At 38.5% G+C, this 19,822-nt stretch overlaps 1 pseudogene; it reads right to left on the bottom strand.

Annotated features, from left to right (window-relative positions):
• Window positions 1-9,839: 9,839 nt before the first annotated feature.
• Window positions 9,840-11,836, bottom strand: LOC114023065 (annotated as a pseudogene).
• Window positions 11,837-19,822: the final 7,986 nt, after the last annotated feature.

The raw sequence follows: 19,822 nt of genomic DNA, 5'->3' as shown, positions 1-19,822 counted from the left end.
TTGGTACTAATTTAAACTTAAAGCATTTGCCCTTCCTATCTTTAAAAAATAATTGGTAAACTACCACTTACAATAGTGTAAAATCCCAAGCATTGTCAAATTCATTCCTTTTCATACTATTTTGCTGAGCTATTTTCAATGACTGAATATTTTAGGTATTGTAATTATGATTTAGGTAGGAGTGTATGTTCTATGTTGAAAGAAAATTTATCAATAACAAGAAACAGTGTTAATAACAGTGTTTTGCTAAACTATTTTCAATCACACTAAACATTGTGGGGGTTGTAATTGTGAGTTAGGTAGGGAGTTGTAGTCCATGTTGAGAGAAAATTTATCTATAACATGAAGTGCTATTAACAAGGGCAGTAGATTTGTTGTCATGGAGATAGCATTACAGCAACAGTGTTAAATCTACACCAGATTAAAATGTAACTGAGAAATATTTCTTAAATAAATAAAAATAGGGGCATAATGGATAGAGCATCAGCCCGGGAGTTAGGAGGACCTGAGTTCAAATCTGGCCTCAGACACTTGACACTTAGTAGCTGTGTGACCCTGGGCAAGTCACTTAATCCCATTGCCTAACCAAAAAAAAAAAAACACACACACACAATAAGTAAATAAATAAAAATACAATGAAACATAGATAATATGTGGTTTTCTAAGTCAATATATGGATTGCAGGGATTCTTATATACAATTCAGTATTTCTATTTGAATTTGAATTTGACACTATTGTACTACAGTATTAGTAGCATGCATCAGATAGCTTATAAATTAAAGGGGGTTTTGTGGGCTGGTATCTAATAATCCCTTATAACATTATCTCTTCATTTCTCACCAACAGAGAGCATCATGCTCCCTGTGCGTATGCTCTGGCACCCTCCCACCTAGTCAGCATCCTTCTGTGTACTGTCTTCTCTCATTAGATTATAATCTCCTTGAGGGAAGTTACTGTCTTTCTTTTTCTTATTTGTATCCCCAGAGCTTATCATTGTGTCTGACACATGGTAAAGGCTTAATTAATGTTTATTGACTGACTAACTAACTTTATGACATTATTTCTATGCTAAGATGACTTTATAGCTTCAAGTATCTTGAAAAGAAGTCTTTAAACTACTAATTTATATGCTGTTCCAGGGAGAGGATACCTACAGCTTTGATGCAGCAGACCCATTTTCCCACCCTTTCCCATATGGCCCCTGACTCTGTCATCAGAAGCCCTTGGCTACTTAGTTTCTAGGTTGGTTTGCCATTCTCCTTGGGCCAATTATGAAGTTTTCTACGATAGTTTTCACTAAAGTCTGTCACTTTGATATTTAAATTTTTAATCTCCCCTACTACACACACACAACCTAAAGCCTTGAAGTGACCCCTGTTTCAGTGGAGTAATTATCTTTCTCCATCGCCTTTGCTCAGGGTGGAGAGGTGGAGGCCTGCAAGTAAAGAATATTGCATAGACTCTTGGATATGGTCACGGCAATGACTCAATTTGGCAAGAAAAAACATACGTTGCTGCTACTTTGGGAAAGGGGTAATAGGCTTTACAGCTATAAGGGACCTTAGAAGATGACCAATCCCCTCATTTTCACAAGTGAAAATGGATGCTGGCTAATGGATTTGATGCATCTACATAGCTGAAGAGTTGGGCAACGAAGTGGGAATGACATGCTGGCTTTCACATTTGTTTAATTCCACTTCATCTTTTCTGATTTTATACAAAGAACTTTAGAGTACTCTCTTCACTAACAGGTTTCATTACTCTTTTTATTTCTTCTGCTCTTCCACTCCCACCTCGCCCACACCACCATGCCACACCCTTCCCTCCTCATCCCTGCCATTTTTTCCTCACTTGATAAAACATCCAACCTGGCTGGCCTCTCCATTTTCATTGTCTTTGAAGTGTTCTATATTCATTATCTCATTTAAAATAAGAGGGTGCCTTTTTATCACCTCCCCGTACTCCCTTTATAGCTTTGTTTCTGGCCTCAGACACTTGACACTTATTAGCTGTGTGACCCTGAGCAAGTCACTTAACCCTTTGCCTCACCAAAAAGCAAAAAAAACCCAACAACAACAAAAAGACACCTTTGTCTCCTCTTCCAGGTGCTCAGTGCCCTCATACTGACGTGATCCTTGACTTCCTAGGACCCTCCCTCCTCTCCCTCACAGAATCCCATCCATCCAGCCCTTCTCAGTCATATTTCCCATTATTAACCTTTCCTCCACTTCCCCCTACCCTAATCAGAACTTATTGTGAACTATTTCCTTTGGATACTGCTATTTACCAAGGAGAATAGCAGCTAATGGTGCCAGAGTTATAATAGATGGACACACCCTTTATAATAGTAATGATAGTATTGATTCTATTACAGTTTAAGAACTAGAAAGATAAGAGGATGGGGAGGCAGAGAAGGGAGAAGAAATTTCTGCAGTGCAGATGGTAAGAAGGTCCAGTGGTTCAGCGGGTGCAACAGTAGTCAGGGAAAGTAGTAGGAAGCTGGCTAGAGTGGAATGTGAAGCATGGTTGGGATTGATTACATATCAGGAGTCACCATTCAGGACATTAGTAGGAATTTCAGGTAGGGTTGAATGCCCCCAAGAGATGATCTCCAGAAGTTCCACTGTCCTGCAGACATAGCAGCAGAGTGGGTGGCAAGAGTACAGCTGGGGTGGAATGTAAAGCATGTTTAGAGGCTATTAGATATAGTGTGTCCTCTGATGGCAAAATGAGAAGACCTGGTTTCAAATTTGCCTCTGTCACTAATTTTATGATCCTAGATATGCCATTTAACTAACCTGTGACTCTGTTTCCCCATCTGTAAAATGCAGAGGCTAAATGGTTTCTAAGGTACCTTCTTGGTTCAAATGTATATTTTGATGATCTATGATCTTCTAATGTCTTATTACAAGGGTCTTGGCATTAGTGACAGGAATTTCCAGCAGGTAACAAGCCAATAGGGGAGATATTTGGAGGCAAACAATCCTTTAGCTCTCTGAATTTGGATTCAGAGTACCTGAATTTGAATCCCTGCTCTGCAATGTACTAACTGTGTGATCTTGAGCAGGTCTTTTCCCTTGTCTAGTCCTCAGTTTCCTTCTCTATGAAATAAAGGGGTAGGACTAGGTGACCTCTAAGGTCCCTTCCAGCTCTAAAGCTATGATTGGATCCTAATAAATCATATTGACTGCCTGCTTTACCTACTTAAAGATCCAGCCTTTTTGAGTGTGTGGTCAAATTACAGAAACCATTTCAATTCCTTTCTCTCTCTCCCAACATTAAGCCCAGTACACATGTCTTAGAGACAAAGTTGTAGTGTAGAGTCTTATTTCTGCAATCTAGAAAGAAGAGGCAGGTTGGTGGTAGAGTGGATGGAGTGCTGGCTTTGGAATATGGAAGATCTGTAAATCCTCCCTCAGACACTTGTTAGTTGTATGAACCTGGGCGAATCACTTAACTTCTCTCTGCCTGAGCTACCTCATCAGTAAAATGAGGAGAAGAATAGCACCTATCTCTTAGGCTTGTTGTGAGGATAAAGTAAGATAATATTTGTAAAGCACTTTGTAAATCTGAAAGCACTATATAAGTACTAGCTATTATGATTAGATCATAGGGTCATAGAATAATAGTTTTAGGTTTTGGAAGGGACCTTAAGTGCCATGTAGTCCAACCCCCTCATTTTACAGATAAAGAAACTGAGGCCAAAAGAGGGTAAATGATTTGCCCAGCATCACATAGATTAAAAAAAAAAAGTGGCAAGACAAGAATTTAAACCTAAGTCTTCTAATACCAATTCAGTTCTCTTTCCACTATATCACACACTCTAACTCTACTACATTACTATACTTACTGTAGCTCTACTCTGGCTCCCAGATTGGAAAATTGGACAGAGAGAAAGTTCTCTGCACAATGGTCTCCATCTAGAAAACAAGGAGAGTTTTTGACTCGACATAAGTATAACGAGAATGAATAGTGTACACACGAAGGCAGATATATGAATAGGCAGAAGTGCTTCCTAATGAATATCATTATTTATTATTACTAATTGCTGCCACCAAAATTTATTTACCCTCAATTCAGGGCTCACCCTGTGCTAGGTACAGTCCATAAAGTGGAAGACATGCAACCAAGGATCTCACAAAGCTTATATTCAAAAGGCTGCCCAGATATGGAGGGCATGTGAATGAAAGTCCTTATTCAGACATGAGCATGAGATGCAGCCATGACAGTAGAGGTATTTTCTAAGGAACAGTAAAGCCCACACAGGCCTGGGGTAATTCAGATGGCCTTCATGAACAAGGAGGTAGACTTCCTGGCTTAGGGGGAAAATTGCTTAGACACTTGAGGAATGACAATATTGGGTATTCCCACTGCTTCCTAAGCAGCAAAAGGCGATGAGGGAAAAAAACATCGTTTTCTTCGGATTTGAACACAAGAAAGTGCATTTTCATGGATTATAAAGATGGAATCAACCTTAGAGATTATTTCAAAGAGAGAATATAACACAGGTAAGTGAACTAGAGTCAGAAGATCTGGGTGTGATTCTCTTAGCTAAGCCAGTTACTAGCTGTGTGACCTTGGGCTGCCTTTCCAGGATTATGGCACATTCCTCCCCTTTATGCTCACTATCCTCACTCTGGCCAAACTGGTCTACTTCCTATTCCCCAACTCCAGCTTCGATGCTGAGCTCACCACAGGCAGTTCTCCATGTCCTAGAATCAGAGATTTCAAGATAAGAAGGGCCTCAGAGACCATCAGGTCCAATCTCCTTCATTTTACAGATAAGGAAACTGAGTCCTATGAAAGTTAAGACCCAAAATCACACAGCACCTAAGTGTCAGCTGTAGTATGTCCTGGAAAGTGTTTCTCTTCACCTTTGTGTCTTAGAATACCTCAATTTCTTCAAGGTTCAGCTAAAGTGTGTTGAACCTTCCCAATTCTAATTCCCTTATCAGTAATTCTAGCCTGAATTCCATGACGTTTATTAAAGAACATTTTGATAACTACATTTGAATGTAGTTTCCTTTGCAATCACATGTATTATATTTTATGCATTTTAAAACATCCTTCTGAGAAAAGGTCCATAGGCTTCACCAGACTACCCAAGGAATCCATGACACAAAAGTGGGTAAGAATCCCCACCTTAGCTGATAGTTCTCTCCCCCTCTTCCTTATGGCCACTCATACCTCTTTACATCATGCTTAGGTGCTAGAACTATTCTTTGTTGTGTCTTTGTGTTCCTCAAGCACCAGCGAGGCAGTGTGGTGTAGTGGTTAGAGGAGGAGCCAGCCTCAAAGCCATCAGAATTATGACTCAAAGATTTGGATGGAGTCATACCTCAGAGACATACTGACCATGGAGCCATGAATAAATCACTTAACTTCCAGGGGTTCTTTCAATGGTGTCAAGTTCAAATAAACATGAATCCTTGTTAGCTGTATATTGACTTAGGAGACCATGAATTAATATTATCTGTCTTATATTGTATTTTTATTTATTTTGATGTTTTTGTTTGTTTATTTTGTTTATAATTTCCCAATTACATTTTAATTTATTCCATTGTATTCAGGAATTTTGCTGACCACCTGGAGTTTGACACCTATGTTCTAGACAGCTCTGTAAGATAATAAATTGAAGAAAAGGTACCCATTAGTATAAGGAGTTGAAGGTGGGGAGAGAGTTGTACCAATAAAATCACAGGTCTCATCCCTATCACTATCCCAAACAGGCTTGCACATAGTAGGAACTCAACAAATGCTTCTTAGATTGGAGAATGGATTGGATCGGGCAAACCTCAGTTTCTTTATCTCAAAAGGGTTTTACAAGGATTAAAGAAGAAAATGTATGTGAAAGTCTTTGGAAAACTTAATAAAGTGCTTATAATTATGTAAAGAATCTCTAAATTACACTAGTAAGTAAATAAACACGTACTAAAATGACTCAACAGTAGAGATTTAGAGTGGGAAGGGACCTTACAGGGCATTTAGCTACAGATAAGAAAACCGAAGTTCTGCAAATTTGTAACCTGTCACTGGTCACACAGTTATCAATTTTATAGATAAGAAAACTGAGACCCATAGTTTATTTTAAGTGGCTCCCTCAAGGTCACACAGGAAGTAGACAGCAGAGCTGGGATTTGAACTCAGGTTAACTGACTTCAAAACCAGCACATTTTATACCTTCTACTTTTCAGCACCATATGAAAAGGAAGTTCCAAAACTTAGCACAGTGCCTGGCACAAAGGAGGCTTAAAAGCCTCCTTTAAACAAGGGTTTATTGATTGATTAATTGATTTCATAGAATAGAAAATGCTATGTTGCAGACCAAATTGGAAGATTCTTGCTTATTTACACTAGAGGTGAGCAACTTTTCAAATGTGAAAAGCCAAGTGTCCTTTTATTCACTGTACGTATAGGTAGGTTGGGGATGGATAGTCATTAGAAGGGCTCCACTCCCAGGCTTTAGTGGGAAGTTAAAGTATCCTGCTCCAGACTTCAGGTAGAGGATAACCAGTGATAGTAATTCCAATCATTTCACCCAATTCTCCCCCACTCCAGCCCAGGGAGCCCCAGAGTCACCAACTTTTATTCACCTTAGGGAGGAAGGAGAGTAACAAATGCTATTTGGGGAGTTATACCTTAAATGTTTGTTATTGTTTAGTCATTTTCAGTTATGTCCAACTCTTATGACTCCTTTTGAGTTTTGTTGGCAAAGACACTAGAGTGGTTTGCCATTTCCTTCTCCAACTCAATTTACAAATGAGGAAACTGAGGCAGTCGAGCTAAGTGACTTGCCTAGGGTCACACAGCTAGTGTCTATGGCCAGATTTGAACTCAGGTCTTCCTGATTCCAAGTCCAGTGCTCTATCTACTGCACACCTAGTGACTGCTTAAATATTATTAACATGTTTAGAGGAATTACCCCATAGTCATTGAAGTCTTGACCTGGCAGGGAGGAAAGGGGGTCTGAGGTAGGAAGGTGCCAAAAACAACCCTTACAATTGTGCCAAGCACTGGCCCTGGCCAAGCCTCTCAAAATCATGTCCTTAGTTACTATGATCACCTGTTTAGATCTGAAAGGGTCATTAAAGATCCAACCTTTTCAGTTTACAAATGAGGAAAATGAGGTCCAGGGAAATTAAGTGATTTGCCTAAGATCACACAGGTAGAAAAAAAAGCTAGTATTTGAACACTGCTCCTCTGGGTCCAGAATTGCTGCTCTTTCTAAAATGTCTCACCTCTTGTATCCAATGTGTAGAAGAGTGTAGAGAAGGCTGGACATGAAGAACTGGGTTGAAATCTTGCCTACACTTACTTACTGTGTGACCAATGCAGGTCACAAATTCCCAGACCTTCCATTTTCTTATCAGTAAAATGAAGGTAATAGTACCTACCTCACAAGACTATTATGAGACTCAAATTAAATTATATGTAAAGCTCTTAGCAAACCTCATAGCCCTAAATGAGACGTGCCTTGTTATTATAGGGATGAAATTAACTAGAGTCTGGCAAGATGTCCTGTTCTGAAGGAGGAGGGGAGAATAATAATGGATGTCAAGAAAAATAGCTTGGAAAGGGTGTAATTTAGTCATTGTTACATTATTTTCCATTAAAGCCTTTATTTTTACAAATTTTGGAGCTATATGTCTATTTTGTCTAGGTAATAGTCATTTTTGTAACATCCCTATGATCTCTATTCACTTATCAGACTTACCAAAATAAGTTACTTCACCCATTTGCCTCAGTTTCTTCATCTGGAAAATAGGGGTATACCTATTTCCCAGAGGGAAGTATAAAATTAGATAAAATTTGTAAAGCACTTTGCAAACTTAAAGCACCATATAAATGTTTGATGTGCTGCTGCTGCTGCTACTACTACTACTATTATAATAATTATTAATTATTACCCTCTCTATAAATAGGATCCCTAGGAATTTCAGGACAAATTTTGCTTTAGGCAAATCTCTTATGTCTGTTAATGGCTCTTGGAGTATGATCAATCCTTGAAGTAAAAAAATAATAAATATTTTAAAACATTCTTCATTTTGGCTTGTCAACATGCCCTCTCTTAGATTCACTCCATTTAACAGAAACAAAAGAGAAAAACCTTCACTACTTTTCTGAAGACTCATGAGGCTTCCATACAACATTGTTGATAAATGCAGCTCCTGCTCTCTAGAAAGTGGCAGTTTTTCTTAATTTAAGAGAAACCAAGTGATGCAGAGCCTCGTGTGCAAACTCGGAGACTGGATATGGTCAGCATTTTGCTTTGCTAATGAGAATACACTCCAGATCTCCATTTTTCTGTTGAAAGACCTTTCTAACCACCCAGATTCACATGTTAAATCAGCAAGCATTATTAAACACCTATTATGTGCCAGGCATAGTGCTAAGTGCTAAGGATACAAAGAAAGGTGGTAAAAAAAAAAAGCCCCTGTTCTTAAGGAGCTCACAGTCTAAAGGGAAAAATAACATGCAAACAATCCAGTACAGACTAAATATATAAGGATAAAATAAATCTTATTCAAAAAAAAAAGGAGAAGGCACATAAAGGAGCATTGTAAAAAGCTTCTTATAGAAGTGGAAGGTGGGATTTTATCTGGAACTTGAAGGAACCCAGAGAGACCTGGAGATGAAGTTTAGGAGAGAGAGAATTCTAGGCATGGGGCACAACCAGTGAAAAACCAAGGAGACTCGTGGTATGTGGAGGTGAATAAGATGTAAGAAGATTGTAAAGGTAGGAAAAGGCCAACTTATGAAGGCATTTAAAAGCCAAGCAGAAAATTTTATATTTGATCCTAGAAGTAATAGGAAGCCACTGAAGTTTGTTGACATTGTCAGACTTTAGGAAATTGGATATTGAATGGAGAATGGATTGCAGTGGGAAAAAATTGGAGACAAAAACCAACCAAAAGGCTAATGCAATGGTCCAGGCATGAGGTGATGAGAAGTTTCACCAAGATATTGTGAAGGTAGACTCTAAGAGTCAGCAACAGATTGGATCTTGGGGGTAAGAAAGAGGAGACAACACTTAGGTTGCAAGCCCGGATGACTGGGAAGATGGTAATGCCTTTGACAGTAACAAGAAAGTGAGGAAGGAGAGAGAGCTTTGTGGGGAAAATAACAAATTCAGTTTTAGACATATTGAGTTTAAGATATCTATAGGACTTCCAAAAGGGAGAGCCCAACCTAAGAAGGTGGGTAGAGGGATTGGGAAGATAAAAAAAAAACCTTTGATCAAAGTTATCCCTGTGCCTGAAATGACTTCTCCACAATCCCTTTTCTGTTATTGAGCTCCTACTCAACCTTTAAAGCCCAAGTCAAATCCTACCTCTTTCAGGACATCCTCCATGATGCCTACATCTCTACACAGCATTGATAATGACCTCTCCTTCTTTGAGCCTCACTTAGAATTTTGCTTATACTTAATTATGTTTTATCATGCTTATCATGTTTCATGTTGCAGTTATTTTTATATGCACCATATTCTTCGAGACAACATGGTTCCTGACAATAACCAAAGTCTTATCTAAACTTTCTATATCACGCAGGATCTATCACATGATATGTTAAATGATGAATTTAACTGAATTGCCAGTGAAGGATCAATCTGAATGAGTAAATGAGGGAAAGTAAAGATATCAATATTTTACCTCCATGGATCTATGTTGAGGGAACTAGTTTGGGTGGTGCTAGACTTGGAATTAGACCTGAATTAAAATCTTATCTCAGATCCTTACTAGCTGTGGTACCCTAGACAAATCACTTAACCTCTCTTAGCTTTCTCAACTGTAAGATGGGAATAATAACAGCACCTATCATAGGTTTGTTGTGAGGATCAAATGAGATGGCATATATAAATCATTCGTCCATTCTGAGAATTCTGAGGGTATGGGGATCCCTGGATATAACTTTTCCAGATGTCCTAACAAAGACTACGCAAGCAGAAGTTATAGCCCAGGCAGCCTTATGATAAATTCCAAGTTGTTCCTTCTCAGGTATAGTAAGCTTCCAACAAGTGAGACCAACAGGGCTAAGGCAATGGTCTCAAACGAGTTAGGAGATCTAAAACTTGAATGTGCACGTCCCCCTTATCAGTAACTCACTTTGCTAGTTTTTCTGTTGGAAACCTAGGTCTTTGCAGATCTGAAGCATTGTCTTTCTTGAGCTTTCCTTTTGGAAGAAAATTCATTAACTTGGGAGCAGAATTCTTGTTGAGTTGCTGGAAAACATCTACCCCTCATCATCATCCTCTATACTGAAGAATAAAGTGTTGGAGAAGTTAGAGGAGCTCCTCCAGGAGTTTGCCAGCACCTTTTATTCATCATTAACTTGCTTACATACAGAACATTGCCTCTGAGGCTGTAAAATATTGAATTAACATCATCATCATTAACATCATAGCTAGCATTTCTATAATGCCTACTATGTGCCAGGCAATGAGCTAAGCACTTCACAAGTATTATCTCATTCGACCCTCACAACAACAATAACAGGTGCTATTATTATACTCATTTCATAGCTGAGGAAATCGAGGCAGACAGAGATAAGTGACTTGCCCAGGGTTACGCTGCTAGTAAGTGTCTGAAGAAGATTTGAACTCAGGTTTTCCTGACACCAGGGCCCTAGACGTTTATCTACTGCACCACCTAGCTTCCTCACAATTATGAAATAATTCTGAAGAGGTGCCCTCCCAAATCTCCTGAGTTTATCCCCACTCATTCAGACAACTGAATGCCTTAATCTCTAGTTCTTTAGTTGTTAAAATTTTTCGGCAAAGAAATTCTCCTTCTTCTGGACTGCCCCTGGGGCTCATACAATGCCACTAATAGAAGAAGTAGCAGCAATAGCAGCAAGAATGGGTAACTCAGACCAACCAGGCCTGGCACCCAATTACCACTGCCAGCACTGCCCTGCAGCACTGCTCAATGCCAGCATCAGCCCCCTGTAGCTGCCCCTGGCCCCATCATCCCATTAGCTCTGCTGCCTCCACCTAAGAATAAAGCAACAACTCTGGGCTTCGTGAAGATTATATTTTAGTAAATAAATTTAACTTTTGAGATGAAAGAAACATCCCTAGTATCCAACACAATGCCTTCCAGATAATAAATGCTTATTGGATTAGGTTGGATTGGATAGAATAAAGAGTAGAGCCCAGGAAAAAGGAGCAAAATAAAGTGATGGGGGGCAGCTAGGTGGAGCAGTAGAAAAAACTCCAGCCTTGGAGTCAGGAGGACCTGAGTTGAAATCCAGCCTCTGACACGACACTAGCTGTGTGACCCTGGGCAAGTCACTTAACCCTGATTGCCTCACCAAAAAAGAAGATAAAAATAAAAATAAAGTGATGGGGCCTTGGTAAGGTCCAAAAATCAGAGACATCATGGAGGAAGTAGTCTAAAATAGATTATCCTGGCTAAGTTAAGATAGCTGATCATGTTACATATATTAAACTTGGAGTTAGGAAGACCTAAGTGAGAGCTGGTACAGTAAGAGTGGTGGACTGCTCCTCTCATCTCAAAAGTTAAATTTACTTACTCAAATATAACCTTCACAAAGCCCAGAATTGTTATTTAGTTCTTAGGTGAAGGCAGCAGAGCCAACGTGATTATGGGGCCAGGGTGAACTACAGAGGGCTGATGCTGGCAGTGAGCAGTGCTGAGCTGCAGTAGTGGCAGTGATAATTGGGTGCCAGGCCTGATTGGTTGAGTTCATAGTCCTGCCTCAGACACCTACTGGCTGTGTGAACCTGGGCAAGTCATTTAATCTACACCAGCCTCTGCTTCATCATTCTTAAAATGGGGGTAAATAATAGCACCTACCTCCCAGGGTTGTCATAAGGATCGAATGCTATAATAATTGTAAATCACTCTGCAAACCTTAAAAGCATTATATAAATGTTAATTACAATTATTATTCCAATCCTGCCTCTGACATTACTAGCTATGTGATCCTGGACTAGTCACTTTACTTTTCTGAGCCTCAGTCTCCTAATCTGTAAAATGGAGATAATAATAGTTAACATTTATAGAACACTTTGAGGTTTACAGAGTGCTTTACTCCTATAACCTCATCTGATCCTCATAAATACTGTGTGAAATAGGTACTATTATTATTCCCATTTAAAAACTAAGGAAATCAGGAATTGTGGGAAGATGGAAGAATAAGGCAGGAAACTATCTGGCTCTCCCAAATTCCCCCACAAATAACTTAAAATAATGCCTTAAAGTAAATTTTAGAGTGGCATAAATAATTAAAAGTTGGGGTAAAGCAGCTATCCAGCCTAAGGGGATCTGAGAGGACTAGGAAAGATCTGACCTGGAGGGGAGAGGGGGTTCCTGATTTGATTGAAGTGCAGATACTGCTAAGTCAACAAACAACCAGCCCTGGGGGCAGTAGCAACCTTAGGTTCTAGAGCTTTCCCCACTCATTGTATAGAAGTTGGATGGTTGATGGGGGAAGATTGGGGGGGGTCCCTCCACTGGTGCTGGACAGGGAGACCAGGAACATTGACTAGACATGGTCCCAGGCTGTGGCTGTGGGTAATGATCAGTGAGTACTGAGTGCAGTCTTAGAGGGGTGGGGTCCCACTGGTTGTGGTCACTCACTAGAGAGTGGAGTCCCTGGTTTCAGTTCTAGGGCAGAGGAGTAAGCTGATGCTTACAGCTGCCTGAGGGACCTCAGGAAGCTACAATGTTTGTCAAGACAATGGTGTTGGGGGCCCTGGTCCCAGCTCAAGGGAGGAGGGTAAGAGGATAGGATAAGAAAGAGACATTTAGAAGGGTGTGTGGATTAGGGATGGAGTGGTAAGTAAATTAGATTTCTGAGGAGGGATAGGGTAAAAAGAGAGAGAGAGAAGGATAAACAGTAAGGAAAATAGGATGGAGGGAAATATACTAATAGTAGTTATAACTTTGAATGTGAATGGGATGATCTCATCCATAAAACAGAAATGGATAGCACAATGGATCAAAAACCAGATGCCAACAATGTGTCATTTACAAGAAACATTTTAGAAAAAGAAATCGAACAGGCCATAAATGAGCTTCCTAAGAAAAAAGCATCAAGACCAGATGGATTTACAAGTGAATTCTGCCAAACATTTAAAGATCAACTAATTCCAATATTAAATAAATTATTTGGAATAATAGGCAAAGAAGGAGTCCTACCAAATTCCTTCTATGAAACAAATATAGTGCTGATACTTAAAACAGGAAGAGCTAAAACAGAGAAAGAAAATTATAGAACAATTTCACTGATGAATATTAATGCAAAAGTCCTAAATAAAATACTAGCTAGGAGACTACAATAATATATCACAAATACCATGACCAAGTGGGATTTATACCAGCAATGCAGGGCTGGTTCAATATACAGAAAATTATTAATATAATTGCTTATGTCAATAAAAAAGCAACAAAAATCACATAATTATATCAATAGATGCAGAAAAAGTTTTTGATAAAATACAACACTCATTCTTATTAAAAACACTTGAAAGCATAGTTATAAATGGATTTTTCCTTAAAATGATAAGAAACATCTACCTAAAACCATCGCAAGTATTATCTGTGACAGCGGTAAACTAGAAGCCTTCCCAGCAAGATCATGTGTGAAACGAGAATGCCTATTATCACCAATATTATTCAATATTACTAGAAATGCTAGCAATAGCAATAAGAGAAGAAAAAGAAATTGAAGGAGCCAGAATGGGCAATGAGGTAATAAAACTATCTGGTTTTGCAAATGATATGGTGGTATAGTTGGAAAATAATATAGATTCAACTAAAAAGCTATTTGAAACAATAATTCTAGCAAAATAGCAGGAGATAAAGTAAGTCCACATACATCATCTGCATTTCTACATATCACCAAAAAAGCCCTGCAAGAAGAGATAGTTTATTTAAAATAATTGTAGACAATATAAAATACCTGGGAGTATACCTGCTAAGGCAAACCCAGAAATTATATGAACATAATTATAAAACACTTTTTATACAAATAAAGTCAGATTTAAATAATTAGAGAAATATTCATTGATCATGGGTGGGCCAAGCTAATATAATAAATGCCAAATAATAAAACCAATATAATCAAAATGACAATTCTACCTTAATTAATCTGCTTATGCAGTGCCATCCCAATTAAATTACCAAAAAAAAAATTTAGTGAGCTAGAAAAAAATAACAAAATTTGTTTGGAAGAACAAAAGGTCAAGAATATCAAAGGAATTAATGGAAAAAATGTGAAGGAAGGAGGTCTAGCAGTGTTAGATCTTAAACTATACTATAAGGCAGTAATTATCAAAACTATCCGGTACTGGCTAAGAAATAGAAAAGTGGATCAGTGGAACAGAGTAGACATACAATACACAGTAGTAAATAATTATAATAAGCTTGTATTTGACAAAAATAAAGATTTAAGCCTTTAAGATAAGAATTCACTGTTTGGTAAAAAAAAAAAATGTTGGGGAAACTGAAAAGCAATCTGGCAGAAACTAGGCAAAGACCAATATCTTACACCATTTACCAAGAGAAGGTTGAAATAAATATATAACCTAGACATAAAGGGAAATATCATAAGCAAATTAGAAGAACATGCAACATATTACTAAGTAGATTTATGGATAGGAGAAGAATTTATGAATAAACAAGAGATAGAGAGCATTGTGAGATGTAAAATAGGTAATTTTGATTAGATTAAATTAAAAAGACTTTGTACAAATAAAACCAGAGTAACCAAGGCTAGAAAGAAAGCAGGAAACTGGGTGGGGGGGTGGAATTTATAAACAGTTTCTTGGATAATGGTCTCATATCTCAAATATATAGAGAACTTTATCAAATTTATAATAATATGACTCATTCCTCAACTGAAAAATGGTCAAAAGATATTAACAGGTAGTTTTTGGAGGAAGAAATCAAAGCTATCTATAGTTATATGGAAAAAATGCTCTAAGTCCTTATTAATTAGAGAAAAGAAAATTAAAACAACTTTGAGATACCATCTCACACCTATTAGACTGGCTAAAATAGTAGAAGGGAAAAAGGACAAATGTTAGATAGGATGCAGAAAAATTGAGTCACTAATACACTGTTGGGATCATTTTACAAAGCAATCTAGAATTATGTCCAAAGAGTTATAAAACTGTGTATACCCTTTAACCCATCAGTACCACTATTGGGTCTGTTTCCCAAGGTGATCAGGGAAAAAGGAAAAGAATCTATATACTCTAAAATGAAGAGTGAAAAGAGCAGAACCAAGAAAATGGTGTATACAGTTATAACAATATTGTTCAAAGAGTAAATGTGAATGACTAAAATATTCTGAGTTATATGAATATTCAAATCGACTACAAGGGAAGAAAGGAAGATGTTAACCACCTCCAGAGAAAGAACTGATATATGGAACTATGTAATGTATAGTTTCACATATATATCTTTGTCAAATGTTGGCCTTCTCTAATGAGTGTTGGGAGGGAGAGAGGAAATCAATGTAATAAACTTGAAACTCAAATTAACAAAAAATGAAATAAATATAAATACAAAAAAAGAATAAGGAAATCAAAGCTGAAAGAAATTAAGTAATTTACCTAGGGCTATATGCTGGAACAGATTTAAACTCAGGTCTTTCTGATTCCTCATCCAGCATTCTGTCCACTACTCCAAGCTTCCTCTAATAACTCTTGTAGTCTTTCTTTTTCTTGTGAGGCTCATATAAGATGTAGATATAAGGTATGCTTTTCATACTTTAAAACATAATGCAAATGTCAGTTCTAATTATTGAATCATAGAACTAGAGCTGGCAGAGATCGCAGGTGCAATCCAGGCCATCACTCACTTCAATCCTGCATTTTGCAGATAAGGAACCTGAGATGCAGGAAAGTTAAATAATTTTCTTCAGGTCACATAAATATTAAGGAACAAAAATAGAATATGAATACAGGTGCTGTGATACCAAAGCCCCACCTAGTGTACTACAGACTCCAGGCATTAGTGGCCCACTCAAATAACTAGCATTGATGACCATCTTATTTTTACACCCTCTTCTCAAAAAAACACCCCCATCTGCTTGTGCTTTTCCTCAGTATTGAATGTAGTCAAAGAGAAGTAACTTCAGAAGATTGGCTAGCACAAAATGGAAACAGGAACGCAGTGTAACACTTTGTTCATAAGTGTTCCTAGAACTAAAGAGTGTACATGTGAACAAACTAAACACACTCATAATGCAAATAATTTATATGGATAATAAATATTCTATGTGTAGGAGGGATTTAGCTAAAGAAAAGATCTTCAGGCCTGACTATTGACCGAGGGGAATGCAAACAAGCCTTCAGGGCTGGTCTCCAGAAGGAGGGGCTGACAAAATAACCCTATAAGAACAGGAGTCAATAATGATGGGGTTTGGGTGATTAGTGTAATCTTGTTCAAGTATGGTAATGATGGTTTGCCTTTAACATGTACAAAGTCTTTTCCTTGTATCAACTCAATAAATAAGAAATTGTAACTATTATCAATTTTTAAAGACGGGGAAATCAAAGTGTAAGAAGATGAAAGGACCTGACCAGTCACACAGGTCATAAACGTCAAAGACAGGATTCAAATCTAAGACTCTGGAAAGGGAAGCAGGGAGAGAGGGAGGAAAGAAGGGGGGGAAGGAAAAAAGAAGGAAGGAATGAAGGAAGGGAGAAAAGGAAGGAGGGAAGGAGGGAGGGAGAAGGAAAGAATGGAGAGAGGGAAGACTGAAAAGGGAGGGACGAAGGAAGGAAAGAAGGAAGGAAGGAAACATCCTGCATGTAGGAGCAGGATTAGCCAGTAAATCAAACAGGGCTATAGCTTCAGCTTTCTAGGGTAGCTTCTCAGTAATTGTCTCCTGTTGACCTTCTGGTGGATGCTTCTTGTTGGCTTCCCGTTCTCCTTCTCTTCCTCCTCCCAACTCCCACCCCAGTTCTCAAGCAAGAAGTGTCCCCATCATCTATTCTACACTATTTTGCAGTGCTGTGTCTTCCACAACACTTTGCCAGCATGTAATTTTCTTCTACTTGGGGTAGCTAGGTGGCACACTGAATAGATATCCAGGCCTCGCGTCAGGATGACTCCTCTTCCTGAGTTCAAATCTGGCCTCAGACACTGACTAGTTATATGACTCTGGGCAAGTCACTTAACCCTGTTTGCCTCAGTTTCCTCATCTATCAAATGAGCTGGAGAAGGAAATGGCAAACCACTCCAATATCTTTGCCAAGAAAACCCCAAATGGGGTCACAGAGAGTCAAACATGGCTGAAAAACAACTGAACAATAACAAGTTTTCCTCTGCTCCTAGCAAATGGTATTAGCCATTCCTTTTCCCAATGAACCAGTTGTCTCTAGAGGAAATAGTTTCAGGACTCCCGTTATGATAGAGTTGTGTGAAACATAACCCCAGACCAGCATGCCTCTGTTACTGAAGCCCTCTTTTGTTCTACAGTTCATTCAACCATGGGCTGGCCACGCACAAGAGTTCTCTCAGAGATCAAAAACATCCTCCTGGCTCTTATTATGCCTTAAAGGCCGCACTCCTGGCCATCTGCACAGGCTCCTCCCTTTCTATTCTCACCCTCCAGTTTCTAGCAATAATCCCTGGGGCAAGATGGATGGGAAAAGTAAAGGAAAATTTTTCAGTTTTCCAAAGAAATGGGTTTTTTTATGATATAATTTCCCACATTTTTCTGTGATATTTAGTTTAGTGATGGGTGAAGGAAGATAAACACAACACCAGGGGTCTTCCTGACACACTTAGTCTCTGACACATCCTAGCTCTATGGACCTGCACAAATTACATCTACCTCTAAACTCCAGTCTATTCATATATAAGAAGGGGATTATAATTACCCACCTCACAGGATCATTGTGTAGAAAGGTTTTTGTAAACATTATGGAAATGTGAGGTATTATTACTGTACCTTTTAAAAACTGATTTAGGCTAATATATGTCAAGGACCTGTGGTTTTATCAATACAGAAACACCTTCCACTTAGTCATTCATTCAGGCAGTCAATCAACAAATAAAGCTCTGGGCTTAGGGTCAAATTCAAATCCAGACTGAACATTTACTAGCTATGTGACCTTGGGTAAGTCACTTAATCTCTGTCTGCCTCAGTTTCCTTAATTATAAAGTGGGAATCATAATAGCACCTACCTCCCAGAGTTGTTGTGAGAATCAAGGGAGGTATTTGTAAAGTACTTAGAACAGTACCTGGCACACGGTGCTTAATAAAGCTTGTTCTCTTCCCTTTCCCTATTAGGGAACTACTACGTGCCAGGCACTTTGCTTGCCCATGTGGATACAAAGAATGAAAAAACTGCTGTCAAGGAGTTTACATATAATCTTTCTTAAGACTCAGAAATGTTAAACTAACTTACCCTAGATTACATGGTTACTGGATGATAGAAGTTGGGTTCAAACCCAAGTCTTTCTGACTGAAGAATTGTATGCACATACTGTTTGTCCTATAAGGGGTGGGGATCCTGTGACCTTGAGGCCACATGTGGCCTTCTAGGTCCTCAAGTGCAGCCTTTTGATTGAATCCAAATCTTCTAATCCAAAACTTTAAGTTTGGATTCAGTCAAAGGGCCACACTTGAGGATCTAGAGGGCTATGTGTGGCCTTGAGGTTGCAGGTTCCCCACCCCTGTAATATGCTTATAGTCTATAATACTTGGTATAGAATATAAAATGGTTTTGATTTTTATTCTTTTTAATAATACATAATCTCCTTGAATGCAGGGACTATGTCATTTTATCTTTGTACCCTGAGCCTTACTTAGAGATATTAAACAAGTCACTTAAGAAATGTTTGTTGAATTGAAAATTGAGCAAATATTTTTTTTTTCTTTTGAAACATCATGCAAAGCACCCTTACAGGTAGGAGCGGACATCAGCATACTGGGTAGAGATGTTGCTGCTGTTTTGCTAGGCAGGAGTTCAAGCCAGGATGCACAGCTCTAGCCAGCTAGCTCACTATGCCATCTAGTGTGGATGGGGAAACGAAACCAGAATTGGTTTCTGGAAAAATGCCTTTATCTAGGTTCTGTAATGACGAGCAAAGTATTAATGGTTCTAAGGTGAGAATCACTTCAATGATCCAGCTAGGTGCCAGGCCCCTACCTGAACCTGTCTATAGTTCTACTTAGGTATCCTTCCATCTCTACCTTAGCTTGTGACTATGTTTCTCCACATTTTCCTTTGATCTCAGAACTATGGTCCCTGCCCTTCCCCCTGCCAATGTATGACAACTACTCAGCTTCCACCATCCCAGAGCCCAGGGACCTAGACCCAGTGAGAGCACGAGACAAGAGAACTGTGGCCCATGAATAAATTGAGCTGCACCCTGTGTGCTATAGTATCTGTGACACGTGTCACATTTACTTATGTCAATTAATAAAAATTAAATGTTGTAATAATTTCTTTATTATATTTAACTAAAAAACTATTGTAATATTTATTTTATTGTCAGATAATTTCTTAATTATACACTATAATAACTGAGATGCAGCATGTCTAGGAGATAGAGACCTGGGCTTGGAGTTCAGAAGACCTGAGTGTAAGTGACATACTAGCTTTGTGATCCTGGGAAAGTCACAAACCCTTAGTTGTCCCAGGCAACTCTTTCAGACTATAATAGTTGAACAATTTTGTCTATTTACATCATTGAAGTAGTTTCCTCACTAGAGAACTCCCTATCCAAATGAAATCACAAGTTGGAATAAGGAACTAAGAAATCTAGTTCTAGGACATGGGATCATAGAAATTTAGAGCTGGAGGGACCTTAGAGGTTATTTATCCAGCTC

The sequence above is a fragment of the Vombatus ursinus genome, unplaced genomic scaffold (genome assembly GCF_900497805.2).
Source record: "Vombatus ursinus unplaced genomic scaffold, bare-nosed wombat genome assembly UNPS02014816.1, whole genome shotgun sequence".
Lineage (NCBI taxonomy): Eukaryota > Metazoa > Chordata > Mammalia > Diprotodontia > Vombatidae > Vombatus > Vombatus ursinus.
Note: the sequence above shows the minus strand (reverse complement) of the source record. Positions and strands in the feature narration are given on the sequence as shown.